We start from the raw sequence: 12,054 nt of genomic DNA on the forward strand, positions 1-12,054 counted from the left end.
CAAACCCAAAGTTTTATGAAATTCACTCCCTCCCTCAATGTGAAGGGAGAGATATACAACTTCTTGCCCCCTCCCCCAGTTAGAGATGACCATACATAAACTGGGTTATTTCTTGTTTATAATGTAAGTTTATTAACTACAAAAAGTGAATTTTAAGTGAATATAAGAGAGATAAACAGAACAGGGCAGATTACTGACCAAATAAAGCAAAATACGCAAGCTAAGCTCAATATACTTAAGAAATGGGTTACAAAATGTAAATTCTCACCCTAAATGTTACTTTAGGCAGGCTGCAAAGTTTCTGTGGTTCAGAGTTCCAGTGATATTCCTTTTCAGACTGGACGCCTGTTTCAGTCTGGACTCCCCCCTTGTCTTCCCTTCAGATGGCTTTAGCAGTCTTATTGGGCAGACAGGCCATTTACAGGAGGAGTCTTGTTTACCTTCCTCCCCACCCTTAAATAGGATTTACATAAGGTGGGAATCCTTGGTTTTCCAAACCTGACCCCCCTTCTCTTCCAGTGGAAAGTTACAAGTCTTCCCAATACACACCCATTTGTAATTGTTACATAGTCCATATTTCTAACTTTCGATACAGAAATGATACAAACTGGATAATCACATTCAGTAAATCATAACCTTTACAATGATACATTACAAGACCCATCTTGCATAAAGTATCTCTCAGTTATGCCATATTCATATCATAAGCATATTTTCATAAAGAATATGGAGTGAAACGTTACAGTGGCAAGTTCCTCTGGGAAGGGCAGACATATCTTTGGCAGAGTTGGAACCCCACAAGATCTTGGTGCTTCGGCCACATGCTCCAAGGTCTCTTCCTCAGTCTGCTCTGGTGGTTGCCTTGGCTGGTGCCAAGGCTAGTGGTCCTTCCCATCAGGTAGGGAGGCAGCTAGCTTCTGCCTCTTTGCCAGCCAGCCCTGAACTGAGCCAGGTTCTCACCAGTCCAGGCCTGGCATTGGCTGCAGGTATAATGGGGAGGGATTAGCTCGACCCAAAGGCTCTCTTTAACCTCTTCCATGCTGGTGGGCAGTTTCTCTGCTTCATCACAGGATCTTTTGATTACATATACAAACATCTTTAGTCTGTCACTTCCTAAATTCTAAGAAAAAAAAATAATTCTCATACACTATTGAAGGCATCCCAATTTGCAAATAAATTGCTTATTTCAGTCAATAAATTAGAGGAGATTTCCATTCTAAGCCTTGCTTGCAGTTTAGATTCAAGGTTAATTAGGGAGTTGCTACCAATGTTTCCACGATACTACGTTCAATTTTATTGTAATGCTACATGCATATAGCTTTTGGTATAAATTAAGGAGAACTTTGTTTGAACTTTATATCCTAGTGTCAACTTTTTGCTATTTAAAACTAACTATACATTCATTTCTTATACATGAAAAAATTAGAGATGAAGTTCTTGGCCCATTCATCCATCTCCCTATCCACTCTCTACAATACATTTTCAAGTTCCCTTTTTGTGTTTTTTAAATATCCCAAGGTTGAGGTTTTTCCCATTAACCTTAGCTATTATACTGTGGAGCAGTCAACTAATTGGCCTTTTTCATTACTGCATTACTGAAATTCTATGGTTACATCACTCCACTGATTTCAGTGGAACAACTTTGGTTTTATATTAGTAATACAGTGATGAACTAGGCCTAATATTTCTGTTGAGTTAATGTAATATGAACCCTTAAAGGACCAAACTAATGGTTTTCAATTTGTTTGCCTGCCAACTGATGTATTCCATTTTTTTAAATGAACTTCAGGGAAAGTTCATTTTAATTCTCTGGTAGAAGCTAAAGAGGACAAAGCTCTTACACCATTCAGTCCCTCTCGGTCTCTAGCATGCATTTTCAAGGGTCTGGTCGAGGTTTAACAGACCAAACAGATATTTTCAGCACTAACCTTGGACTACTCCATGTTATTAATTAATGGGCTTGGTTTATCACTGTAATCTTCCAATTCTTTGCTGGCATGTTCACAGTCACCACAAAGGGGCCAGAGTCTGGCTGTAACTAGACAGCAGAGAATTTCCTTGGTGAAAGGGAGCTCTCCCCACGTAGAGTTGCCTCTTGTGCCTGCTCCCCACCACACTGTGGGTGGAGGGCTGCCGGGGGAGAGACAGGATACATTATGGATGTGGAAGGGACTCGTGGTGTAATGGGCACAGCTCCGAGGCTGCTCTAATTCGTGTCAGGGCTGGAGCTGAGCCAGCACAGACCAAGCCTTGGAACCAGGGAGCCAGTTACAGATCCCTCTTACTCAGGCCCCTCTTCTTGCCCCGCGCTGAGCACAGCTTGGCTGGAAGAGAAATCTGGCTCAATCGCTCTACATTTGCTTGGCTGCTAATTAATTAGTGGATAAATTGTCTGGTTTGCCTGCATTTTGGAAGTAGGGGTTGGAATCTGGAGACGCTTATAATTTTATTTAAATGATGGGAGAACCTGAATAAACATTAGAAAATGTGCTGTTGGGAACCAACTTGCTTTGGCAAAGAGATGGACTGGGGGGGATTTGGTTTGTTTTCTATACATAAACAGCCCTGTGCTTTCAGTCTGCCTCTGTTATTTTTGACTAAGGAAAACAACAAAAAAAGATTTAAGCAAAGTCTGCAGGAGAGAGAAATCTGGTGGCAGGGCCAGCTCTAGCATTTTGGGCAGAAACTTTTTTTCCCCTCTCCACTCTGCCCCAAAACGCAACCGATTCCAGTCCACTGCTGTCATACCACTACTATCCACATGGTCAGCCCAAGGATTTGGGGGACGGGGGGCGGGGCGGTGACTGTTTGCAATTAACTTCTGGATTTATTTTGTTTTAAATGGGTAGGAAGGATCTTAAGATTTACTCCCTCCTCAGCCTCTTGCTGCAGAAGTGGAGCCAAGCTGCATTTTCAAGCTATTGCCCAGGAGAAGGGGGCTAGAAATGCAGAGCTGGATCCTCTCCTTGGATTGACTCCCTACATACCACTCAGGCAGCTCTAGAGCACCAGATATGGCCATATGAGGCCAGCTGGAAATTCTCTCCGTTGGCACAGGACTGACAAGCCCAGCTTCTGTAGCACCTGCTCCTGGCCCTAGCATGAGACAGGAGAGGGGGCAGCCAGAAATAGATGAAAATTGCCAGAGCAGAGCCTGACAGATAGTCTCTTGGAGCCCACGGGTTAGAATAGGCTGGCTGAGGGTAGAGTTGTGTGGGGCAGAGACTTATGGAGCCATAACAGACTCCCTGACTACTTGCCCTCTCTCTACTGAGCAACTCTGGGTGCAAGTGAGCCTCCTTTGTTTTAAAAAAGCTGAGAGTCTAGTCCCCTCAAATCCAGGGGCCTATGGTCAGTGGCTTCACAAGGCCCAGAGTGACTTTGGGTTTACCCATCTCTAATAAAAATTCCCATTACATTTTTCCATAAATGAAGCTTAGGATAGTTAGTTTTTGCCATCTTCCCAAGTAAGATTCACGTTTGTGCCTGCAGTCTATATAGGCAGAAAAGGCTCAGATTAATTGCTATGAATCCCTGGAAGTTTAGTCAGCTCTCTCCTGACCAGCCACAGGGCCAGATGCCACATCTAGATATATGCAAGACTGAGACTCTTCTCCATAGACATTAGCTACCCAGCATATGTTGCGGTCTGAACTGGTGAGTCACCATTAATCCCAAAAACTTCTAGAGCATGGAGGGATGGGGAGTCCAGATACAAACAGAATATAGGAGTGCCACAAAACTCCCTACTGACAGATTTAAAAAAAAAATTATTAGGAGCCAAGGACTTGCATAGCTTATTCAGTGAGAGAGAAGACTTGTGGTCTGCTGATGTTTGTCTTTAACAGAAGTTCCACTGACCTGTGTGCAGGACCTACCAGTAGTGGATGGTGTAGCATTAAATTGCATTTAATTATTCTTCAGATTTCAGAATGGTAATGGACATCTACACTTAGTCCTAAGGGGCCTCTGTATGGGAAGCCTTGTGAGGTTTAATCCTGTCACCTCTCCTTTGTAACATACAAGAGATTCCTAGAAGACTGTATGGGATGCCCTGCAATGCAACCAATAAACTGAGGAAACCCAACTTTACATCTCATTCTCTGCTGGTGCCATGAAAGCAGCCATGCAGATGCCCAAGTGCCTGTAAGCCATAAGCAGAGAGCTGAAAAATAGTTGGCTGAAACGTAACCTAGGGAAGATAGAGCTGATGCTGATAGGAAGAGAAAATCCCTTTGGGGAGCTAACCAGGGCCCAGACCATATCCTCAACTGAAGGTACCTGCACTTCAGTTGTCAAGAGTGTGAAGCCGGGGGTAATATTAGAAGCAAGTCTAAGGGAAAGAAGAGTTCAAGAGTGTTGGCAGTTGTGCCTGTAATAATGCCTCTTTAAAGAAAGAAGAGCAAATGATCCCAATACATAGAAAAGATAGGAAGAGACCACCCTGGCTTACCAGAGATCTTCGACAACCTGAAACTTAAAAAAAAAAACCAAAACACACACACACACAGTCAAATTACAAAGGATCAATAGATATAAAAAAACCAATACAAGCATGTAGGGACAAAATTAGAGAGGCCAACGCACAAAACAAGATTAAATTATGTAGGGACATAAAGGGTAACAAGAAAAGATTTTACAAATACATTAGAAGCAAGAAGAAAACTAAGAACAGGGTAGGCCCTGTTACTCAATGAGGAGGAAAAGACAACAACAGAAAATGCAGCAATGTTCGAAGTGTTAAAATGCCTTTTTTGTTTGTTAGCAGCGATCAGATGACTAACACATCAAACATCAGTGCAAATGGAGCAGAATCTGAGACTAAAATAGGGAAAGAACACATTAAGAATTACTTAGACAAGTTAGAGGTCTTCAAGTCAGCAGGGCCTGATGAAATACACTCTAGAATGCTTAAGAAACTGGCTGAAGCGATCCCCATGGGTATATCTACACTGCAATTAAAAACCCATGACTGGTTCATGCCAGCTGACTCAGGCTGGAGCCCAGGCTCTAGACCCAGTGAGGTGGGAAGAGTCCCAGAGCTTGGGCTGCAGCCCAAGCCCAGAAGCTTACACAGCAATAAAACAGCCCCGCTGCCAAAGCCCCATGAGCCTGAATCTGCTGCCATGCCAGCCACAGGTTTTTAAGTGCGGTGTAGCCATACCTGAGCCATTATCTCTGAGAACTTGTGGAAGATGGGAGAGATCCCAGAGGACTGGAAAAGGGTCAATCTAGTACCTATCGACCAAAAGGGGAATAAGCATAAAGCAGGGAATTACAGACCAATCAGCTTAACTTCAGTATGTAGAAAGATAATGGAGCAAATAATCAATCAATTTTTAAGCACTTAGGTAACAGTCAACATGGATTTGTCAAGGGCAAATTATGTCAAACCAACCTAATACTCTTCTGGACAGAGTAACAAGCCTTGTGCATGAAAGGATGCAGTAGATATGGTATATCTTGACTTTAGTGAGGCTTTTGATACTGTCTCACATGACCTTCTCATAAGCAAACTAGAGAAATATAGCTTAGATGAATCTATTATAAGGTAGTGCACAACTGGTTGGAAAAAATCGTACTCAGAGTAGTTATCAATGATTCACAGTCACACTGGAAGGGTATATTGAGTGGAGTACTGCAGGGATCTGGCTTGGGTCTAGTTCTGTTCAAAATCTTCATAAATGATTTGGATAATGGCATAGAGTACTTAAAAAATTTGCAAGCAATACCACGATGGGAGGGGTTACAAGATCTTTGGAGGACAGTATTAGAATTCAAAATGATCTTGACAAACTGGAGAAGTGATCTGAAATAAATAAGATGAAATTCAGTAAGGACAAATGCAAAGTATTACTTTTAGACAGGAATGATCAGTTGCACAAACACAAAGTGGAAAATAACTGCCTAAGAAGGTGTATTACAGGAAAGGCTCTGGGGGTTATAGTGGAGGACAAACTAAATATGAGTCAACAATGTAATACTGTTGCAAAGAAAAAAATGGAACATCGTTCTAACTGGAACAAAACCAAGACCTTTCAAAAAAATTGTTGTGGGGGAAAAAAAAAACAAAAAAACCAAGAGTAAGAGAGAGAAACTGCCCCAAGAACAGCTAATAGCCAGGTGAGAGTCCTAACCAGCAAAGATGTTTTAGTTTTGATGAATCAGCATTTTTTGACAAAACAAATTTAGTCAAAGAATTCCCAACCAACTCTACTTACTGCCAATAATAGAGCTTGTCTGGAGAAGATGGAGACTATTGTGTGGGAGATGTTGCCACTGTGTACAGAGAATGGATGTGGACAATCCAAAAAAAGGTCAAAATTTGCCTTTCCCGAAGAACGGTCTCATTCTCAAGGGTGTAATATTAGTTCTTCATGGAGGCTGAATGCCTTAGGCCACTGCTAATGGGCATCATAGGCTGGATTCATATTGGTGATCTACAGGTAAATGGCTATCTCCATAGGAGTTATAAGTTATTCCCATCTAGTGGATTCTTGGTGGTCTCTTCTGAGAGGAGTTTAGTGAATCTTCAGCTCCCACATCAAACCCATCACCACTCTTTGCACTAACTGGCAGGTTTGCCAAAGAGGGCAAGAACTCCATGAGCCATGGAGAATGAGCTGCTCCTGTTGGGGCAATGTGTGTGGGAAGCTTGCCCTGCTTCTGCCATGTAAATAAACAGAGGGCTTCTTTCACCTGGGCTCCCGAGCACTAAGCCACACACAATGTTTTTAGCTGCAGTTCAGGTTATATGCAAAGTAGTTGCAAATATGCAGATTAACCCGTTAGACAATTCGTATAAGAATGCCACACACAGAGCTCCAAAAAAAAACTTGGCAGCTATTCCTAGGCTGGTGTGGCTACATCCCTTTACTCTGTTCAGTGCTACCTACAGGCTAAACCAAGCGAGCAAATTGCAGACAGCCAGAGTTTTGTCCCTACACATATTTTCGAATAGAAAATTTCAGGCCCATGAGTGAGATTCATTCAATCAAGAAAAGAAATTAATTCAGTGACAAAACCACAGTCATTTCAGACAGCAGCAAAAATAATTTATATAGACTACTCCATCCAACCAAGAAACAGAATCAATACCGTATGTCCTAGGTGACCACTCACAAAGCTGTAAAAGTAAATTCCAAATATTCTAATCACACCTCAGTTGCTTTACAGTTTTGCACAACCTGAATTTCCAATGTAATACAAATACAGGACCTCAATTTCCAATGTAAACAAAAAGCAGAACAAAATTGTTTGTGCGTTTCTCTTTATATTCTAAAGAATGAGGGGCACAAGCCCAGTTTATTTCCTTATAGGTTTCCTTTAATGTGCTAGTAATGAGGGAAGTTGCAGTCAAGACTGATACCCAGGTCAAAAACTCGAAGTCCTGGCAAACATACCCATGGTTGGGAACCATAGTTCTAAGATAAGGTGATGATGAAACTGACCAAAAAAACCTGCTCCTAGTCAAACTCTCCAATACCTGGATAAGATTTGGTTTAAGAATGAAATAGAGCTCCCAGTCTATCCAATTCAGTGAGTATCTAGAATGGATATTGGATTTTGTCTTGAAGCAAGCAATACTGAACCTATAGTCTCTTGGGCATAAAGAAGGGGCCAACATTTAAAAATAAATAAAATAAAGACATTAAGGACAGTTGAGCTTTTGCCTTCTTCTGTTCTGTATTACCCTGGAGAAAAGATATTATTTTCCCATGATTAAGAAAATAAAGTTACAAAAGACAGATGTTTGCAATCATGAAAAGCAAAATAAAGAGGCATTCAGACAAACTCCTTTCTTAACGAAGTACAGTCACAGAAATTAGGCACAGAAAAGTTCTCAACCAGCCAAATAACAAAAAGTACTAAAGGGAAGGTAAGCAGCACCAGGCAAATGTTACTACAATATATCCTGCCTGCAGAATTGCAAAAGAATTTCCAAAAGCAACAAAAATGTTAGTAAGCAACATCATGTGGAATGGCTTTTTTGGAAGGAAGACAGAAAAATTCCAAAACAAATTTCTGTTTGAAAAATAAACCAAAGAAAGCAAAGGCACAGGTCAGCTTTGTAGTGGAACAGTAGGTCTCAAAGTATAATTTAGCAGGCTACGTAGAATTGGAGCTGCTGTAACTTTCTAGCTTTCATCTCTATTGATGGGGCTTTTGTTTTTAATATATAAACCCATAGTGGAACAATATTTAATAATAATTTTACTGCTTTTTTACCTGAGCGGCTAGCCAAAAGCAGTGTCCTGAAACTTGTTTCCATTAGGAGGAAAAATGGATGATGAGTCATGTATTTCTTTGATGCAATCCTGTTTATTTGCAAGGAATGTACAAAGTTCTGTTTCCCTGAAAACAAGAGGAATCAAACAGCAGGAGACAATTTCTTTGCTCACAGGTTCAAGCTTCCTTCAACCAGCACTTTACTCCAAAGCTCTTTATCTCTAGGCTTCTCTCAGGGTCACATTTGTTTCGGCTGCCTCCTTGGCTTTCTACTCCTTCTCTGTGGGTATCTCTACACTAGAAATACAGCCCTGTAGCTGTAGCATAGACACCTGCTACAGCAATAGGAGGGGTTCTTCCATTGCTGTAGTAAACCCCCTCCGCATGAGACAGAGCTGTCTACACCAGGGTTTAAATCAGTGCATTTTTCACACCCCTGCGTGATATGTACTTGGATTAACCTACATTTTTGGTTGAGATGAGATCTCAGTCTGTTCGTTCATTCTCTCTCTCTCACACACACACACACACACACACACACACCCCTACTAATACAGTGTTTCTCAAACTGGGGTCAGGACCCCTCAGGCGGTTGCAAGGTTATTACAGAAGGGGTCGCAAGCTGTCAACCTCTGCCCCAAACCCTGCTTTGCTCCAGCATTTATAATGGTGTTAAATATATTAAAAAAGTGTTTTTAATTTATAAGGGGGTTGCACTCAGAGGCTTGCTATGTGAAAGGGGTCACCAGTAAAAAAGTTTGAAAGTCACTGTACTAATACAATACCCAGCAAAACCCCTCCACCTACTTGTGCCTTTGTTTTGGATGGTGATAGGTACCCGTGTTGGAGTGGAGGTCCTATTGTTTCAGCTACCTGGTTCCATAAAGGAGCTTAATGGCTTCTTAAAACTATCTACAATGAAGAGTGGTGGTTATGCCCAGCCCATATCAATAGTAACTGGCACTTATATAGCACCTTACATCAGAGGATCGCTAAGCACTTGGAAAACACTGAGGACCGATCTACACTGTGAAATTACGTTCGCATAGGTATGTCCCTCAGGGATGTGAGAAATCCACCTCCCTAAGAGATGTAACTATACCAACCTAACCCTCCCCCATTTAAAAGGATGTAAGTAAACAAAAAGATTGGACTTTCTATTACTGTTCTTCCAGATATCAAATAATCATGCTACAAAGAATGTTTTAAGTAAAGAAACAACACTGAGCTAGTAGGAAAAAGAAAAAAAAGCTAGAGAAGGGAAGAAAAAGTAAAATTTGCAAGTAGGAGGGAAAAAACTGTCCTTCCTGTGAAACGACTGTAGCTGGCATGTACAAGATAAAGAGTCCTGGCTTCTCATTTTTGTGAGCACTTTTAAATCCAGTCAGCAGTTTCAAAATCTAGTTAGATACGTGGAGGAGTTTTTAAATTAAAGAGGGGTAAAACTATTCAAACTATTGTAACAGCTGGAAGGTTCACAAGTTCACAAACAATAATACATTTAGGATGTTTGATTTCATTTTGTAAAGGGGAAGAGGGATAGCTCAGTGGTTTGAGCATTATCTTGCTAAACCCAGGGTTCTGAGTTCAATCATTGAGAGGGCCACTTAGGGAGACAGGGCAAAAGTCTGTCTGGGGATTGGTCCTGCTTTGAGCAGGGGGTTGGACTAGATGACCTCCTGAGGTCCCTTCCAACCCTGATATTCTATGATTCTCCATCAAAGAATGCATTAAACTGATAGGTTATAATGAGGATGTGCATTAGATGGGATACAGTCCATTCTGCAATGTATTGAGCTTCCAGAATGCTTTGAACTAGAAAGGATAATAGATATTCCAGGACAGAGTTTGCACCCTAGATCCAGGTGCAGATCACACTCCTCCCACACAGGAGTGGGACAGCTATTTCCTCATTTTCCCAGCACCCCTCAGGTTGGGAGTTGCCAGTGACAGAGAATTAGCAGGCCCTTGCCTGGTGGGACCAGAGCTAGGAGAAACACATTGTCCCCACCACAATTTTAGTGGAGATTACTTGGGAAAGATAATACAGCCCCCAGCTCTTTCCTTTTTCTGTAGGCTACCCTGCAGTGGGGCACTGCCATCCAAAAGAAGGGGTCTCAGGGATACCTGTTATTAGAGGGAAGTAACAGGGATTAGTTGGCCTTGTATCAGTAACTTTCACTCATGCATCTTGCACACCATTGGCTAAATATAAAATAAGAATTTAAAGGGACATTGTCAAACTCACATATCCAAAAATCAAACTTACTTTAAAATTAAGGGCTAGATCCACCCAGGGGACTTACAAAGCTTACCAGGTGGGCACACAGCTACCCAGTGGAATTCACAGCCACGAGTTAAGCATCCGAGGCTCCTTATACAATACCCAGGGAGAGCTGAGCACCTGAGGATGGGATTCACAAAAGCCAACACACTAGGTAGGGAGCCACCTACGCTAGCCAATAGCGAATACCAAGAAAAGTGGCCTAAGCTCTGCCCTTCAAAGGGAGTTAGGCATCTACCTCTGGGCCAGAAGGAGGCAATTAGCTTCCTTTGGGATTCACAGCCATGAATCCTCTTCTCTTGGAGTTAAAACCTGTGTCTCTCAGTGACAGCTGAAGAAGCGCTGGCCCCTGTATGCAAAGAGCCTCCTGGTTAGAGCACTCAGGAGACAGAGCAATGCTGGTTCACAGTCCTCCTTCTGCATGAAGTGGAACAGGGATTTGAAGCCAAGTCTCCCACCATCTACCTGAGGTACCCTAACCACTGAGCTATACAGTATTCTGATGTGGACTCATTCCTGCTGAAGATGTTTCACTTTTATTCACTGGGCCAGAGAGTGACCCTCTAGCCAAGTGTTTAGCCCACTCACCTGCAAGACTCAGGGTCCAGTCCCCACTCAAATTAACATCCAAGTATTTGATGCAAAGTGGGACAGCTTCAAGAGGGGAGACCTTGAGGGAGAGTCCCAGAATACCCTGTAGCCTAGTTGGTTAGAGCACTCAGCTAGATGCTAAAAGACCTGCTTTCAAATCCCTAGTCCACATCAGGCCAAGTCAGGATTTAAAGGTGGGTTTCCCACCTTCCCAGTAAGTGCCCTAACCACTGGGCTATTAAATGTGTGACAGTGCAGCTGGTGCAATGTTTGTGCAACAAGGCATGCTCTGAGAACACCTCCTGGATTAGGCCCTGCACAGAGATAGGCTGGGGGATTTCTAGGCTGGGACTCCTGTGGGGCTTAGGTGCTGAGCAGCTTGACAGTGTCAAGCAGTGGGCACTTTTGCAGCTGCCCACTGGCAGACATTTAGGTGACATGGCAACTTTACTGGCAGAAATTTAGGCCCCTACAAAGTTAGGCTGCAGTTGAGCAGGTGTTCTGAGTCTCTAATTTTTGCACTTAGGTGTCCAAACTGGCAATTAGGCACCTAAACCCCTTTGAAGTTCTTGACTTAAACCCTTACTTCTACCCCTCATTATTCTAGAGGAGCTCAGAGGGGTCTCCAGAAAGTAACACCTGGAATGAATACTTGGCCCTAGAGACTGGTTTGAACTGCAAACTTCTGAATGGGATGTCAAAACCCCAGCATTCATTTGGATTCAGCTCTATTTTGTGCTTATAAAGAGCCTTGCAGCTAAAGAGCTCAACAGTGAGTAGCTGAGAAAGTATTAGTGTCAGATCAAGTGCACAAAGTGGGGCAGGCCTAGCCTCTTTTTCAGATGGGGAAAACCGATGCACACAGTGGAGGAGTTATTTATCAAATATTACACCACAGTGAATAGCTGAATCCAGAATAGGATCCATAAGAGATCCCACAAAATTAGAAG

At 42.4% G+C, this 12,054-nt stretch overlaps 1 protein-coding gene across 2 annotated transcripts in view; it reads right to left on the reverse strand.

The window, feature by feature from the left end:
* COL15A1 (collagen type XV alpha 1 chain) overlaps positions 1–12,054 on the reverse strand; it is a 328,870-nt gene that overhangs the window by 316,338 nt on the left and 478 nt on the right. The window lies entirely within an intron of this gene.

The sequence above is a fragment of the Mauremys mutica genome, chromosome 2 (assembly GCF_020497125.1).
Source record: "Mauremys mutica isolate MM-2020 ecotype Southern chromosome 2, ASM2049712v1, whole genome shotgun sequence".
In the NCBI taxonomy this organism is placed as follows: domain Eukaryota; kingdom Metazoa; phylum Chordata; order Testudines; family Geoemydidae; genus Mauremys; species Mauremys mutica.